The following is a 17,429-nucleotide window of genomic DNA, read 5'->3' on the forward strand; positions in this document are numbered from 1 at the left end:
GTGGACATATTAAAAGGTAGGCTTTCACTGGGAATTGTTAAGATACCAGGTGCCTCTTTCAGAAGGCCCAGAAATTGAGTGTGTTAGGTAATTTTTGATTCCGCCTAAATCGCTGTTATTGGGAAACTTATTATTAGAACCTAAATGAGGACTGAGGTGTGATACAAGTGCCTGAGTTGGTAGAGAAAGTCACACAATTTCATATTTTCGTGGAGTTGATTTATTGGTCGAGGTTTCTGAAGATCTTTTTCTCTACCAGGCTACATGTCGAGCCATACAACACACTTTTTTTTCTTCTGTTTTTTTTTTTACAAAAATAGCAGGCATTAAAATACCACAAAAGCACTTAATTTAGTCTCAGACAGAATGCTGTTGATAGCCCGACCCGACTGATATAGCACCATAAAGTGCATGCATGTATCAATATCTTGTATTATGCCAGGCTTAAAGTGCATTTATTTGCCTCTTTGACTCTCCTTGTTGTTTGTCCTATGAGAAATAAACTTTCCAGAGCAAGACCAGTGGTATTTTCCAAACAAAAGTGGAGGACGGCTCCTATACCCATAGACATTAGATAACAACTAACTATTAGAAGTTCCTTACCTGATGTGCGGCAAGATGGCTGCATAAGATCTCTGCGACCTGTGCAAGATCCCTTCTTAAATATCCAGTGCATATTATCTTGGGGAGAGCTGTGACCATTCCTGCTGCATGAAACAAGGATTCCTGCACCCAGAAGTGGGTGATACAGCGGAGGTGGCCCAAGGACTTCGACCACCATTCTGCTTTGTGTTCTACACCACCTCCTCACTTGCTCCGGAGACTGCCAACGAATGTGCTGAAAGAGCGGGCTACCACACCCGCTGTGGTGGAACCACAGATTTGAGTTCTGGGAGAGAGACTTCTGGAGTAGCCTGATCCAACTCCAGCTCCAACCAGGGGCGGCAAGGGGTTGTGAGTCAGTTGTTCAGTGACCATGGTGCAGTGGAACATCAACACCAACAAAACAGAAGTGCTGATCTTCGGGAGAGGCTTATCCATACAGGACCATAGCTGGTGTCCAGCAAAACTCAGACCCACTCCCACGCCCCCAGACCACGCACGCAACCTCAGCATCATCCTCAACAGCGAACTGACCATGAAGAGGCAGATTAACTAATTCACTTCCTCCTGCTTCCACAACCTCCACATGCTCCACAGAATCTTCAGTTGGGTCCCAGTAAGCAGGAAAGCTGTCCCCTAGGCCCTCATAACCAGCCACCCCGACTATGGCAACACACTCCACGCCGACATCTCCTCCCAGCTCCTCAAAACACTCCAGACCATACAGAACTTGGCAGCCAGACTTGTCCTCAACCACCCCAGACTCACTCACATCACCCCGCCTCAGAAACCTCCACTGACTCCCTATCTAGAAAAAATGCCAGTTCAAGCTCCTCCTGCATGCCTACAAAGCCCAACACAATTAAGGTCCAGTCTATATCAACCACGGATTGAGCTTCCACCAGCCCTCCAGAACTTGACCTTCCCCTCGCTGGCCGTCCCACACACGCTGAATCTGTCGTGGTCGCACCTTCTCCTACATCACAGCCAAAGCCTGGAACAATCTGCTCCTCCCATCACAGACTTTAGGAAGAGACTAAAGACCTGGCTCTTCGACAGAGACCTTGCAACCCAGAGCCCATATACCCTCAGGGGTGACAGTGATGCACGCTACAAGTATGGGTTGATTGATTGATTGTCATTAGTAAGACCGAGGCCTGTGTGGAGACGGTGCCTGTGTCCAATTGTCTGATGCCCCTAACTTCTTTTTCTATTTCGCTCCCCCTGGAGATATGCCTACCTAAATACTTATCAGTTTATGCCTCTTCGCTGGCCGTGCCACGTTTTGTGGAGAGGTGGAGTCTTTCATAGTTATCCTCTGGTGTGTGAAACCTTCACACACTGACAAGGCACAGGGGTTCAGGGGACCTTCTGATATGAGCTGTTGTTGCTTCTACAACATTAAAAAGGGCAAAAGTTCCAGGGGGAAATGACAAACTAATCAACACACCCTTTAACTCCAATGACTGATCTCAAATACATCACACACTATATCACCCAATCTTTCACTCCAATGATTAATCTCCAATAAAGAAATCTGTTAAATTATTAATTTAATTAAATAATCCCATAAACTTACAAAATCATACTACCCATAACAAATAAAAAACATGAAAAATATTTGATAAAAACCAAACATTTAAGAGACACCATACACACAGAGGAGACAAAAAAGACATCCATTTTGGTCTATTATCTTAAAGCTGTCCCAGTTTTGGTATGTACAGGCCAATCGATTTCTGCACACAATCGCTATTCAAATTTAGGCCTGTTCCAATGGGTCCAGCAGTCCAATTAGTGTTGACGCATTTCGGTGGTCTTATGAGGATTCTTCCACCACCTTCTTCAGGACAAATGAATATGCTCCCAACATATACTGTTCAGGTCTGCGTCTATCATAAATCAGACAGACCACTGTTCATAAATCATCACAAATCCATATCCTTATTCAAGTCTTGCCTTTTACTTCACAATATTTTCACAATAATTTCAAGGAGTCCCCTTTGTTTTTTAGAGTTAAATTGCAATTTATGTATTCTGGAGCAGCTTGATGACATCACAAACAGGAAGTGAGTCAGTGCATGCTGTTTCCAGAAGCCTGAGCCATGGGAGCAGGCAGAGAGGCCCAGCACAGCACCAGGGAGGCACTCGGGAGAGTCAGCCAGGACCAGGAGAACACAGTGGCCACTGATGGAAATGGCAAGGACACAGGAGGGAGAAAAAGAAAACTTAAATTCAGTGAGCAGGAATTGGAGGTGGTCACAGAAGAGGTGGTTAAGAACCATGACCAGTTATTTGGCAAGCACTCTCTACAGGTCCCAGAAAGGGAGGAGAGGAAAATTGAAATGACATTCAGACTAAAATGTGCGCAGTGCATGTTGCGCAGTGTTCAGTTGAGGAGATACGCAAGCGCTGGTATGACTTGTGATCATGTGCCAAAGAGAGGGTAGCAAGCAGGCTGAAGGAGGCAAGGAGCACTGGTGGGTGGAGGACACCGTCTGCCCCCTTGGAAGACATGGTAGAGTCAACACTGCTGCCTGAAGAAGTAGGTGGGGTCACTGACATTGACACCTCAGGCACACCCGACACCAGCAAAGATAAGGGCAGTACTGATTGAATCACCATATGTGCATGTACAACTGCCCCTTAGAAAATTGCAATGGCACTATCCACTGTGATAAATAGTCCATGCCACATGTTCCATTCAACACACCACTGCCTTATGGGAGTGGTAGTCCATACCATAAAAGTGCATCTACTACATAAATAACAGTACAGTGTAAATCCAAACAGAGAAACAACACAAAACAGCAATTTGAGATACTATGCCAGGGGAAATGTTTATCATTCTAGTAACTGTAGAGATTACATATGCAAGGTGAACATCATGAATGACATGCTGCACATTATTGTTGCAGATGTTCGGGGCCCTGATGCAGCAGAAAGTGGAAAAGTGGGGAATGATGAAGGTCAGCCACAGTCAGATTCAGACACCAGTGAGTCCATCATACCAGCACCAACCAGACGCAGGGCAAGGGTGGAACCCCTCCCTGAATTTACTCTGGACTCCTATGAATTGCAGGAAGATGTACCCACACCACCTTTAGAGGGTAAAAGCACCCAGAGACAGCAGTCCCTGTTCAAGCGTCAGTCCTCTTCCCTCAGGAGGCGTGGTGAAGAAGGCAGACGGAGCACTGAGGAAGGTGAGGGCCCATCACTGTTCGGTGGTCTTGAGGAATCCATGTTGAAAGTGCAGCGCCTGCAATGTAAACACATGAGATCAATGCACAGGCAGTTGGTGTCAATCACTACATGTGCAAGCTGCATGAGGGACAGCAAGCTACAGCAGAACCCGTAAGGGAGATGACAAATGCCATTAAGAAACTCTGTACTGTAATGCAGCAGGAGCATGTCACCCACCATAGGCGCCATCACCAATTGATGGGTAGGTTGTATAGGTTCAGCAGATCTGTCAATCGGCTCACTAACACAACTGCTTTGCTGTCACGACATGCTGTGGGCTTGCCAGTGAAAATGGCACATTGCAGTCAGGACGTTGCACGAGGATTGGTTCAAGTCACCAATGTATTGGAGACAATGCAGACAGCCTGAAGTGCTACAAACAGCGATCTAGGTGGTGGGGATAGTGAGGAGGTCCCTAGCCTCAGCAGTGTCACAACCCCTGTGATGGATCCCGGGCGTTGCAGTTCTAGGCACAGTTCTGTCTCTGAACCCTCAACAAGTGGTGCCACTGAGCCTGCTGAGCGTTCAAGTGGAGTGGGTGAACTTACAAAGTAATGTTGAGAAGTTCAGGGCCTTGCATATTATGTAACAATGCATTGATACTATGATGTTAATAGTATCACACTGTAATTGTGACCAGATTGTGTATTTTGAATACCTATGTCTTATTCACACATATATGTCCTGAAGGCAAGGCAATAAATTTGATACCTACAGCAACAAACTGATAGCAGACGTGATGTTGTCATTACTTACATCTGAAATAGTTGCATGTAATCTTGGCATGTCTTTGCCTGCCCTCTGCTGCGCTGGTTCTGTCTGCTGTTTGGCAATGGGTTGTCATCCTCATCGGAGTCCGTCTCTGTGTGTTCGACTGGCATGCCTCTTGTTGTTGCAAGATTGTTGTGCAAAATTGCACATGTGGCCACAATCTTGCAGGTGGTTTCCGGACTGCATTGCAGTGCTCCCCCACTCTCATGCAAGCATCGGAAACAACTCTTCAGCAGGCCGAATGCCCTCTCAATCATTCTACATGTCCTCCTGTATGCCGCATTGTATCTCCATTCACTTGGCATGGCATGATTTAGGTATGATGTCAAGATGAAGGACCTGTCTCCTTTAATGACCGGAGTGTAAAATGAGTTTTTGTTATCTGTGACATCACATATACGACATTGTTCACTGTTTCATTACCAAGTAGGTACATTTCGCCAAACTCCCCAGCAAGAAGTCTTGTGTGTATTCCACTGTGCCTGAAGATGGATGAATCGTGTGCTGCCAGGGTATCTGGCCACAAGATCAGTTATTAAGTTGGAGACATTGCATATGACATGGATGTTCATAGAATATGTACTTTTCCTATTCCTTTATACATACGCTGATGCAGATGGTGGACAAGATTGCTACATGTGTCCCATCAATATAGCCAACGACGTGTGGAAATTGGGTTTCCTGGAAGAAATCAATTTTAGTTTTTTTGCAAATCCTGTTGGGTGTTGGGGAATTTTATGTGCAGATGAAGTTTTGTTAACATTGCATTTAGGAATGCATTAAAGAAGCGTGAAAGCACACTTTGAGATACACCTCCAGCTGCTGCTATGACCCCTTGATAGCTTCCTGAGGCTAAGAGGTGCAGGGAGCATAATACCTGCACATGAGTGTGTATGGCATTGGTTCTGTGTGTGTGTGTGTGTCGCTGCACTAGGGGTTGTAAATCAGCTATTAAGTCAAGTATAATGGCAAAGTTCAACCTGTACTTGTCAAAAATCTCCTCCTCTGTCTGATCAAATAGGGTAATGCGCACTCTGAAAATGCGCTCCTGTCTCCTCCTCAAACCTGCCAGGATCCTCATCCTCCTTGCCTTGACGTAGAGCGCAGCCATTTTTGAAAAGGGCTGATGCATTCTGGGCCTCTTTATGTAGGTTGCACCTGTTTACCATCTGATTTCAATTCAAGGTAAACTGCACATGCAAAATCCATTTTGCGACTAATCGAAATTTGCGAATGCTTGATACATTGTATTGCGATGCGTTATTTGCGAATCCCGGTCAGCGATTCGCAATATCTAGTCGCAATTTTAAGGATTTTTTTTTGCGATTCCTTAAAAATGCACTGCGAATTCCTTTCATACGTTGTGAAAGGCAATTTTGTATTTGCAAATGGTGGAATTTACCTATTCACACGGTTTGCGTATGCAAAATCCTTATCATACATCTGGCCCTAAGAGACACATCTGAGTTACATAATGATTGCCAGTCAAAGGTGTTAAGTGGAAAACTTTCCGTTGGATGATTGTACAGTGGGATGATGGTTATTAATTAGATGAATGCCATGCTTTCTTGGAACACTCTATTAACAAATACAAACAGTCAAAATCAAGAGTGGCATAGTTAGCCAGTGTCTACAAAGACTCAAGTTTAATAAGGTGCAGTTTCAGGAGATCCTGGATAGTACTGGCCTCATTTTGTTTCAATAAACCCATCCCAAAGGTTGCAAATATTTGGGCCCTTATAAAGAAATTGATAAGGGTGAAACGCATCAAGATTGTATGAGCAAAGTCCATTGTGAACAAGTACGTGACTCCAAGAAGATTCTTTCATGATGTTTAATAAGTTTGAGTAACTGATTAACGAGATTCTTACAGATCTAATATTCTTCAAGTAAGGTTCTATTCTAGGGTTCCACATTTCATATTTTTAATAGCATATTAACACCATCCTTATCAGATACTACACCCACATTTTGTTTAGCGATGGAGTAATGAATTTAGCTGCAGGTGCTTGAGAATTAATGACTGCTTGTCAAAATGTCCATCAGAATCATCTACAGGCTTCACTTTGATTGAACCAGCAGGAGCCAAAATACTGGCCCCTATTATTTGACATTTTGATAAGGACACTGTATATTGTTCATGGTTTATTAATTTCTGTCTTCTGTATGGAATTTTGTGTTTTTTGTATGTGTCTTGAATTTGTTTTTGTAAAGTGTCACATGTGTAAGGATTATTGTTGATTATAATAACCAGAGGTTGTATACATATCGTGCAAAAGATCAATAAAGTAAAAGAATTAGAGAAAGAAGGTGAAAAGTGAGGACTGGTATTTGTACGACTATTCTCTGAATTTGGATACCGTACAAAGGGAAGGGAAATTAGTTTGTATATAGGGTGCTTTCTAATTGATTTTTGAATTGCTCAGACTTCCTTGTAGGATCCCTTTAAATGATTTAAATTCACCCCCGGAGCTGTATACATTTGCATTCTTTATTTCGGTTTCCCTCCTTGACTGTCAGGGGTTAACTGGAGATCCCCATGCTTGTTTGGGTTTAGTGATGTGATAGGCATGGAATTTGGTGTATCAAATAGGCAAAACGCAGCTAGCTAAGGAGCTACAATTCTAGCTATGTTCTTGGTTAGATTATGCACCAGAAAGAGCATTTCCAGAGATAAGTAACTTGTTCTAATATCCCTTTGAATGGAACTTCTTATTCAGAGTTCTGTAAATAATGGGCTTTTAGACCACTGTACATGTATATCTTGGATATCTCTTCCATATACAGCACCTCTGTTGATGATAGGGTAGGTGAGACCTTATCTTACAGATTTTGACTAGCTGGGGGGAGAAAAGATGGAACCTTCTGTGCTAGGTAAGAAGAGATCCCCCACTTAGAGGGTTCTGGTGAAAAGATGATATTGAAGACTCCATTTGGCTATATTCTGATGACATTGTTTTGTTCATTGTCAGTCCATGATTCTCAATACTGAATCTACTCTCCATGATTCATGAATTGAGGCTGTATTCCAGCTTCAGTAGAAACTATTCCAAGAATTCCCTTTTAATGAGTAAAATGGACAGTCAGCGCTCCTATACGATACAAACATAATGTAGAAATGATGAGCTTCACTAATTGGGTATGAAGAGCTCCAGGACCAAGGACCAAAGTATATAATGCACCTTTTCTGTTGTGTTGCAGAAGTTTAGAGAGAATGCTGTGCACCGGGGTCACCTCCACATATATCTGGTATATAGAGCACCCTCATTCAAGATGATATCCCTCCCATGGCTTCTGTACATTCTCCAAAATATCTTGTAGTGAGTTCCGAAGTCTTACATTAAATATATTGACGTTGTGCTTATGACCCCGCCCTGGGGATTCAAAATTCCTCTCAGCCGATCGGTACACTAAGGGACATCATCATGCCTTACATATAGATATATATTGGTCAGCCCTTTAGATGGTTGCAGATGACTGGGCATCCTCTTCACTGGAATAAAAACATTTGTCCCATTGGCCAGTTTAGCTGAGGGTAATTACACATGCCTGGACGTCTGTGTTGTGGAAAGAGAATAGACACATTGCTAATGGTGAAAGCCACGGTGATAAGGTCCTCTTCGGACACCACAACCAAAACAGTGGGGTGAAATATAAGATAACAAAGAAAATAACTCTGTGTTCTGGAATTATGCGTACTGAACCAAAGTTGTTCTGCTCACCGGTCCACTCCCTGGGGGGGTTGGACAGAAAGCCTACTAGATGTCAGAGAATTTTAAAGAAATAGCGGGGTGGTGGCCACCAACCAGTATGGGCATGGCTTTGTCCTTACCCCTACTGAAGGGGGTAGCAGTCTTTCAGCACTACCCCCCGCACACTAAAAGATCTTATCCCAACAGGAAGCAAGAGCACATTTGATTATTTTTGGTTTTGATTTCACATGTGGGCCATATGAGCTTGGCTAACTTTTCAAAATCATCCCATTTGGAGTGGTGGGGGCTGCAATTTTTGGACTTTGGGACGCTGCCATCTAGAAACATCTATGAGACCTAGACACATCTGAAAACTAAACATCTGGGTGAGTCCATGGTGGTGTGCTTCACATGCACCTGCACCATTTTCTTACCCAGAATGCCCTGCAAACCTTCAAATTTGCTTGAAATCACACATTTTCCCAACTTTTTGTGATGGAACCTTCCGGAATCTGCAGGAATCCACAAAATTCCTACCACCCAGCATTGCCACATCTATACTGATAAAAATTCTGCCCCACTTGTCAGCCTCAAAATATTTTTTTTCAATCTGCCCTTCTGGGCCCGCTTTGGTTCCTCCCCAATTACAACATGATTTGGGATCTTCCCTGTCACAGGCACTTAGCCCACCTACACAAGTGAGGTATCATTTTTATTTTGAGACTGAGGGGAACGTGGGTGGTAGGAAATTTTTGCCGGTGCAGTGATCCCACACAGAAATGTGGGGAAAATGTGATTTATTTTTTATTTTGTGCTAAATTTGAGGTCTGCTGAGGATTCTGGGTAAGAAAACACTGGGGGATCCACGTAAGTCACACCTCCATGGACTCCCTCGGGTGTCTAGGTTTAAAAAATGTCTGGGTTTGGTAGGTTTCCCTATATGGCTGCTGAGCCCAGGACCCAAAATGCAGGTGCTCCCCCCTTCCCCCCCCCCCCTTCCCCCCGGTAAAAACAACTAGTTTTATAATTTATAATTTTGATGTGTCCACGTAGTGTTTTAGGGCATTTCCTGTCACAGGCACTAGGCCTACCCACCCAAGTGAGGTACCATTTGTATTGGGAGATCTGGGGGAATGCTGTGTAGAAGGAATTTTGTATCTCCCCTCAGATTCCAGAACTTTGCGGCACTGAAATGTGAGGAAAAAGTGTTTTTATTGCCAAATTTTGAGGTTTGCAAAGGATTCTGGGTAACAGAACCTGTTGAGAGCGCCACAAGTTACCCCATCATAGGTTCCCCTTGGTGTCTAGTTTTCAGAAATGTCCAGGTTTGCTAGGTTTTCCCAGATGCCGGATGAGCTAGAGTCCAGACACCCTAGCTAGGCACTTTGCAAAAAAACAGGTCAGTTTTCCTAAAAAAAAAAGTAATGTGTCCATGTTGTGTTTTGGGGCATTTCCTGTCGGGGGCACTTGGCCTACCCACACAAGTGAAGTACTGTTTTTATCAGGAGACTTGGGGGATGCTGGTGGAAGCACATTTGTGGCTTCTCTCAGATTCCAGCTCTTTCACCAACATGTGAGGAAAAGGTGTTTTTTTGCCCAATTTTGAGGTTTGCAAGGGATTCTGGGTAACAGAACCTGGTGAGAGTGCCACAAATTACCCTATCCTGGGTTCCACTAGGTGCCTAGTATTAAAAAATGCACAGGTTTGGTATGTTTTCCTAGGTGCTGACTTAGCTAGAGAGCAAAATCCACAGATAGTCACTTTCCAAAAAGCATGTCAATTTTCAATGTAAAAATTTGATGTGTCCATGTTGAGTTTTGGGGCATTTCCTGTTGCGGGCACTAGGCCTACCAACACAAGTGAGGTACATTTTTTAACCTTTCGCATGCTTTGGACGAGGTGACCTCGTCCAAGGCAGCGGTTCCCGTGTGCCTTGGACGAGGTCACCTCGTCCAAGGCACGGGAACTGGGGGGAGCGCTAGCGCTCCCCGTGTGCACCCCACCCACCTCCCAAGGCGGGGATGGAAGGGGAAGCCCTTCCCCTTCCACCCCGACCCCCCCGTGACATCAGCGCGCGCTGATTTGTCACAGGGCCTTCCCCATCAGAGCTTCCAGCGCGATCAAAAGAGAAATGCTTTGCTTTGCATTTCTCTTTCGATCACGTGGTGGAGGCCCGGAGAGGCTTCAAAGGGAAGGAAATGAAGTCTCTCCAAGCGTTTCAAAAGCCGGATTGCTTGCAATCTGGCTTTTGAAACGCCCACTAAACACCAGGGATGTTTTTTTTTTTTTTAAATGGACATAAGGGAGCGACCCCTTGGGCAAGGGTCGCTCCCAGGGGGGGCATTTTTTGGGAAGGCCTTTTCTGTCCCCTCCCCCCACCACCGGGGGCCTATTATTATTGATGAGGCCAATCTGCCCCCAAGGGGGACAGAAACCACTAGACACCATGGAGTTTTTCTTTTTTTATGTGAATTTCAAGCAAGGGGAGCGACCCCTTAGGCAAGGGTCGCTCCCCGGGGGGGGAATTATTTTAGGCCATTTCTGCCCCCCCTGGGGTATAGATCAGCCTATTTTGAGGCCTAAGGGGGGCAGAAACCACTAGGCACCGGGGATTTTTGTATTTTTTTGTTTGTTTTACAGATGGGGAGCGACCCCTTGGACAAGGGTCGTGCCCCTGGAGGGGAAAATTGTATTTAGGCCATTTCTGCCCCCTTTGGAGGCAGATCGGACGATTTTGCTTCGCCAATCTGCCCCCAAGGGGGACAGAAACCACTAGGCACCGGGGATTTTTTTTTTGGTGCCAATGTCACGCAGGGTGAGCGACCCCGTAGGCAAGGGTCGCTCCCGGGGGGGATTGGGCAAATTTATTTTAGGCCATTTCTGCCCCCCCCGGGGGGCAGATTGGCCTATTGTTATTAGGCCAATCTGCCCCCAGGGGGGGCAGAAACCTCTAGGCACCAGGGCAACATTTTGGGTGGTTTTTTTTTTTTTTTTTTTGCTTTGTTTGTTTTTTTAGAGATGGGGAGCGACCCATTAGGCATGGGTCGCTCCCCTGAGGGGCCGGGGGGGGCAAATTGTATTTAGACCATTTCTGCCCCACCCTTGGGCGATTTTAGGTCAATCTACCCCCAAGGGGGCAGAAACCACTAGGCACCGGGGATTTTTTATTTTTTTGGGCGCCAATGTCACGCAGGGGGAGCAACCCCGTAGGCAAGGGTCGCTCCCGGGGGGGTTGAGTGGGTTGGGGGGCAAATTTATTTTAGGCCATTTCTGCCCCCCCCTGGCCTATTGTTATTAGGCCGATCTGGCGGGGCAGAAACCTCTAGGCGCCAGGGCAAATTTTTTGGGGTGTTTTTTTTTTTGTTTGTTTGTTTTTTTAGAGATGGGGAGCGACCCATTAGGCAAGGGTCGCTCCCCTGGGGGGCAAATTGTATTTAGACCATTTCTGCCCCCGTTGGAGGCAAATTGGCCGATTTCAGGTCAATCTGCCCCCAAGGGGGCAGAAACCACTAGGCACCGGGGATTATTTTTTTGGTGCCAATGTCACTCAGGGGGAGCGACCCCGTAGGCAAGGGTTGCTCCCGGGGGGTGGGGGGGGTTGGGGGGGTGAGGGGGCAAATTTATTTAAGGCCTTTTCTGCCCCCCCCCCCCCTGGGCCGGCTGAGCTAGAGTCCAAAATCTACAGGTAGGCACTTTGCAAAAAACCCCTCTGTTTTCTTTTTAAAAAAATGTGATGTGTACACGTTGTGTTTTGGGGCATTTCCTGTCACGGGCACTAGGCCTACCCACACAAGTGAGGTATCATTTTTATCGAGAAACTTGGGGGAACGCTGGGTGGAAGGACATTTGTGGCTCCTCTCAGATTCCAGAACTTTCTATCACCGAAATGAGAGGAAAAAGTGTTTTTTTGGGCCAAATTTTGATGTTTGCAAAGGATTCTGGGTAACAGAACCTGGTCAGAGCCCCACAAGTCACGCCATCTTGGATTCCCCTGGGTTTCTAGTTTTCAAAAATGCGCTGGTTTGCTAGGTTTCCCCAGGTGCCGGCTGAGCTAGAGGCCAAAATCCACAGGTAGGCACTATTTTCTATGAAAAAATGGGATGTGTCCACGTTGTGTTTTAGGCCATTTCCTGTTGCGAGCACTAGGCCTACCCACACAAGTGAGGTATCCTTTTTATCGGGAGACTTGGGGGAACGCTGGGAGGAAGGAAATTTGTGGCTCCTCTCAGATTCCAGAACTTTCTGTCACCGAAATGTGAGGAAAAAAATGTTTTTTTTGCCAAATGTTGAGGTTTGCAAGGGATTCTGGGTAACAGAACCTGGTCAGAGCCCTACAAGTCACTCCATCTTGGATTCCCCTAGGTCTCTAGTTTTAAAAAATGCACAGGTTTGGTAGGTTTCCCTAGATGCCAGCTGAGCTAGAGGCCAAAATCTACAGGTAGGCACTTTGCAAAAAACACCTCTGTTTTCTTTAAAAAAATGTGATGTGTACACGTTGTGTTTTGGGGCATTTCCTGTCACGGGCACTAGGCCTACCCACACAAGTGAGGTATCATTTTTATCTGGAGACTTGGGGGAACATAGATTAGCAAAACAAGTGTTATTGCCCCTTGTCTTTCTCTAAATTTTTTCCTTCCAAATATAAGAGAGTGTGTAAAAAAGACATCTATTTGAGAAATACCCTGTAATTCACATGCTAGTATGGTCACCCCGGAATTCAGAGATGTGCAAATAACCACTGCTCCTCAACACCTTATCTTGTGCCCATTTTGGAAATACAAAGGTTTTCTTGATAGCTATTTTTCACTCTTTATATTTCAGCAAATGAATTGCTGTATACCTGGTATAGAATGAAAACGCACAGCAGGGTGCAGCTCATTTATTGGCTCTGGGTACCTAGGGTTCTTGATGAACCTACAAGCCCTATATATCCCTGCAACCAGAGGAGTCCAGCAGACATAACGGTATATTGCTTTCGAAAATCTGACATTGCAGGAAAAAGTTACAGAGTAAAACGTAGAGAAAAATTGCAGATTTATTCACCTCAATTTCAATATTTTTCTTATTCAGTTGTTATTTTCTGTAGGAAACCCTTGTAGGATCTACACAAATGACACCTTGCTGAATTCAGAATTTTGTCTACTTTTCAGAAATGTTTAGGTGTCTGGGATCCAGCATTGGTTTCACGCCCATTTCTGTCACTGACTGGAAGGAGGCTGAAAGTGCAAAAAATAGTAAAAATGGGGTATGTCCCAGTAAAATGCCAAAATTGTGTTGAAAAATTGGGTTTTCTGATTCAAGTCTGGCTGTTCCTGAAAGCTGGGAAGATGGTGGTTTTAGCTCTGCAAACCCTTTGTTGAATCCATTTTCAGGGGGAAAACCACAAGCCTTCTTCTGCAGCCCTTTTTCCAAATTTTTTTTAAAAAAACGAATTTTTTGCTGTATTTTGGCTAATTTCTTGGTGTCCTTCAGGGGAACCCACAAAGTCTGGGTACCTCTAGAATCCCTAGGATGTTGGAAAAAAAGGACGCAAATTTGGCTTGGCTAGCTTATGTGGACAAAAAGTTATGAGGGCCTAAGCGCGAACTGCCCCAAATAGCCAAAAAAAAAAGGCCTGGCACAGGAGGGGGAAAAGGCCTGGCAGCGAAGGGGTTAATGGGAGACTTGGGTGAGTGCTGGGTGGAAGGAAATTTGTGGCTCCTCTCAGATTCCAGAACTTTCTGTCACCAAAATGTGAGGAAAAAGTGTTTGTTTTGCCACATTTTGAGGTTTGCAAAGAATTCTGGGTAACAGAACCTGGTGCGAGCCCCACAAGTCACCCCATTCTGAATTCCCCTAGGTGTCTAGTTTAAAAAAAATGCATAGGTTTGTTAGGTTTCCCTAGATGCCGGCTGAGCTAGAGACCAAAATCGGCAGCTAGGCGCTTTGCAAAAAGCAGGTCAGTTTTCTTTGGGAAAATGTGATGTGTCCATGTTGTGTTTTGGGGCATTTCCTGCCACGGGTACTAGGCCTACCTACACAGGTGAGGTAGCATTTTTACCAGGAGACTTGGGGGAATGCTGGGTGGAAGGAAGTGTGTGGCTCCTCTCAAGTTCCAGAACTTTGCAACACTGAAATGTGAGGGAAAAGTGTTTGTTTTGCCACATTTTGAGATTTGCAAAGAATTCTGGGTACCAGAACCTGGTGCCCCACAAGTCACCACATCCTGGATTCCCCTAGGTGTCCAGTTCTCAAAAATGCACAGGTTTGGTAGGTTTCACTAGGTGCTGGCTGAGCTAGAGGCCATAATCCACAGCTAGGCACTTTCCAAAAAACACATCAGATTTCAATGTATAAATGTGATGTGTCCATGTTGCTTTTCCTGTCGCGGGCACTAGGCCTACCCACAAAAATGCAGTACCATTTTTATTGGGAGTCTTGGAGGAACACAGAATAGAAGAACAAGTGTTATTATTACCCCTTGTCATTCTCTAAATTATTTCCTTCCAAATGTAAGTCTATTTGGGAAATGCCCTGTAATTCACATGCTAGCATGGGGACCCCGGAATTCAGCGATGTGCAAATAACCACTGCTTCTCAACACCTTATCTTGTGACCACTTTGGAAATACAAAGGATTCCTTGATGCCTATTTTTCACCAAATAAATTGCTGCATACCCAGTATGCAGTGAAAACCCATTGCAAGGTGCAGCTCATTTATTGGCTCTGTGTACCTAGGGTTCTTGATGAATCTACAAGCCCTATATATCCCCGAAACAGAAGAGTCCAGCAGACGTAATGGTATATTGCTTTCAAAAAATTTCCATAGCTGGAAAAAGTTATAGAATAAAACGTGGACAGATATGGCTATTTTTTGTCTCCTAAATTTCAATATTTTTTTATTTCAGCTGTTACTTTCTATAGGAAAACACTGTAGAATCTACACAAATGACTCCTTGCCCAATTCAGAATTTGACCTACTTTTCAGACATGTTTAGCTGTCCGAAATCCAGCATTAGTTTCACACTCATTTCTGCCACTAACTTTAAGGAGGCTGAAAGAATAAAAAATAGTAAAAATGGGGTATATCCCAGGAGAATGCCAAAATTGTGTTTAAAAATGTGGTTTTCGGATTCAAGTCTGCCTGTTCCTGAAAACATACACAAACCCTTTGTGGATACCATTTTCAGGGACAAAAAACACATGCTTACTTCTGCAGCATTTCTTGCCCATTAAAAAAAAAAAACACTTTATTTTGGCTAATTTCTTGTTCTCCTCCCGGGGAACCTACAAACTCTGGGTACCTATAGAATCTCTAGGATGTTGGGGAAAAAAAGGATGCAAATTTGGTGTGGGTAGCTTATATGGGCAAAAAGTTATGAGGGCCTAAGCGGTAACTAGCAAAAACAGGCTTGACACCTGGGGGGAAAAAGCCTGGCAGTGAAGAGGTTAAACAGCTGCAGATGTGCATGTATTGACAGTAAAATCTGAATGTTTTCTAACAAGCTATTCCATCAAGTGATCCATCCGAAATGTCTTATAGTACTAAAACCCACCAGGCATCCAATATCCAGTACGTTACCATCAGTTTAATAAAAGTTGAAGTTTTATTTAAAAATAAATATAAATCGGTGTATATATGTATAAATACAGCTGAATTTGGGAAGAAAATAATTATTGATAAATATGAAACAGAAAGGTAAAAAAAGAAATATCATAAAACTGGGAGCTCAGCTATTTTATATTCAATACATCTTTCGACCCACATGACAGATTTTCAACTAACTTACCTTCAAAAACTCTACAGCATTGTAGTGAACTTGTTCATTTACTTAAAATTGGAATGGTTCAACCCATCCTTTATTGGCACAGCCTACTTACATACAGATGAAAAAAATGGTCCCAGCTATCAGGACCATAAATGTAATGCCCAGATATGTATAGCTTCCAACCCAATGGTCTTCAAACTTTTTAATGCCCCCCCTCCCATTAGAAAAATAAAAACCATTGTGCACCCCCTCAGAGCTTTTCTCAATTATTTTTCAAGATGGCAATGCTTTAATATGTCTTGACCTAGTACTGTTACCCTTTTAAAAATGTAATACCATACTTCTGCTTAAAACAAAGGCCTTTTATCTGTATAATGCTTTTTTTGGCCAGAGTCTGGCGCCCTCCCTGGGAGAACTTGAGGCCCCTTAGGGAAGTCGCCCTCCCCCCCCCCCTAGTTTGAAGACCTCTGTTCTAACCCTTTAAATTTCTCAGCCATTTAATTTCAGTCTAATATGAAGATTTTTAAAAAGTCTGCTGGACCTAGAATGTGTTTTGTAAACCCAAAGGAATTAATCAAAGAATAAACTTGTCTTACATTTGCTTTTTAGCAGTCGATGAGGGCACATGTCCTGCTCCTTCCTCTTGTATTATTGAAATAGGGTTTCTCCCTTCTTTCTCTCTTTCCCCATTTTTAACTCCTCATTGTTTTTGCTGGCACCTTCCTCTTTTTAGGTTGAACGTGCAAGCTCTTTTCAACCTGTTGTAAGTATTCAGTGGGCTTTTAACCATGCCCATCTCACGGCCATCACTTTCACTCATTTGTGGGCTTGCCTTTCAAAAATTCCTTGATGTCATTGCTTCATGTTTGTCCCGCATCAGGCGGTTTTGTTTCTGTCTTGCAGACTGACCCTGTTGCATGGATTATTGCATAGTTGCCAAAATACTTCACAGTGTGCAACTATGCTTTTCTTTTGTCTCTCCCTTTCATGCTTCATGGCGCTAATAGCGCGAACAGCACAGAGCAAAGTGATCTCCACTGGCAGTACTGCTGGTCACATTGTTCACACAGTTACCTAATCAGAATAATTTCTTTTGGTTCTCCCCTTCACACTTCGTAGCGTTCACCAAACCATTTGTAATTGATACATGCTTCACGTAAAAACCACAGAAATTCTCGAAACTGCTCTCCCGACACAATGGGTGAGCCAAAACTACAATATTCCCTGCACTCTGGAAACTCGCCCCATAATGCTTTGCAGGCCATTATATTTAGAAAACATTTTTGCTCATAACTCAGCCTGTGGTGGTCCTAGGACAATGGGACCACCAAAATGTTCACAACAACGTGCTCTTTCTATCTACATCATCTC

General features: G+C 44.1%; 1 protein-coding gene across 4 annotated transcripts in view; it reads left to right on the forward strand.

Annotated features, from left to right (window-relative positions):
• The window catches only part of PNPLA4 (patatin like phospholipase domain containing 4), a 318,980-nt gene that overhangs the window by 152,604 nt on the left and 148,947 nt on the right, over positions 1-17,429 (forward strand). The window lies entirely within an intron of this gene.

Source organism: Pleurodeles waltl, chromosome 8, assembly GCF_031143425.1.
Source record: "Pleurodeles waltl isolate 20211129_DDA chromosome 8, aPleWal1.hap1.20221129, whole genome shotgun sequence".
NCBI classification, from domain to species: domain Eukaryota; kingdom Metazoa; phylum Chordata; class Amphibia; order Caudata; family Salamandridae; genus Pleurodeles; species Pleurodeles waltl.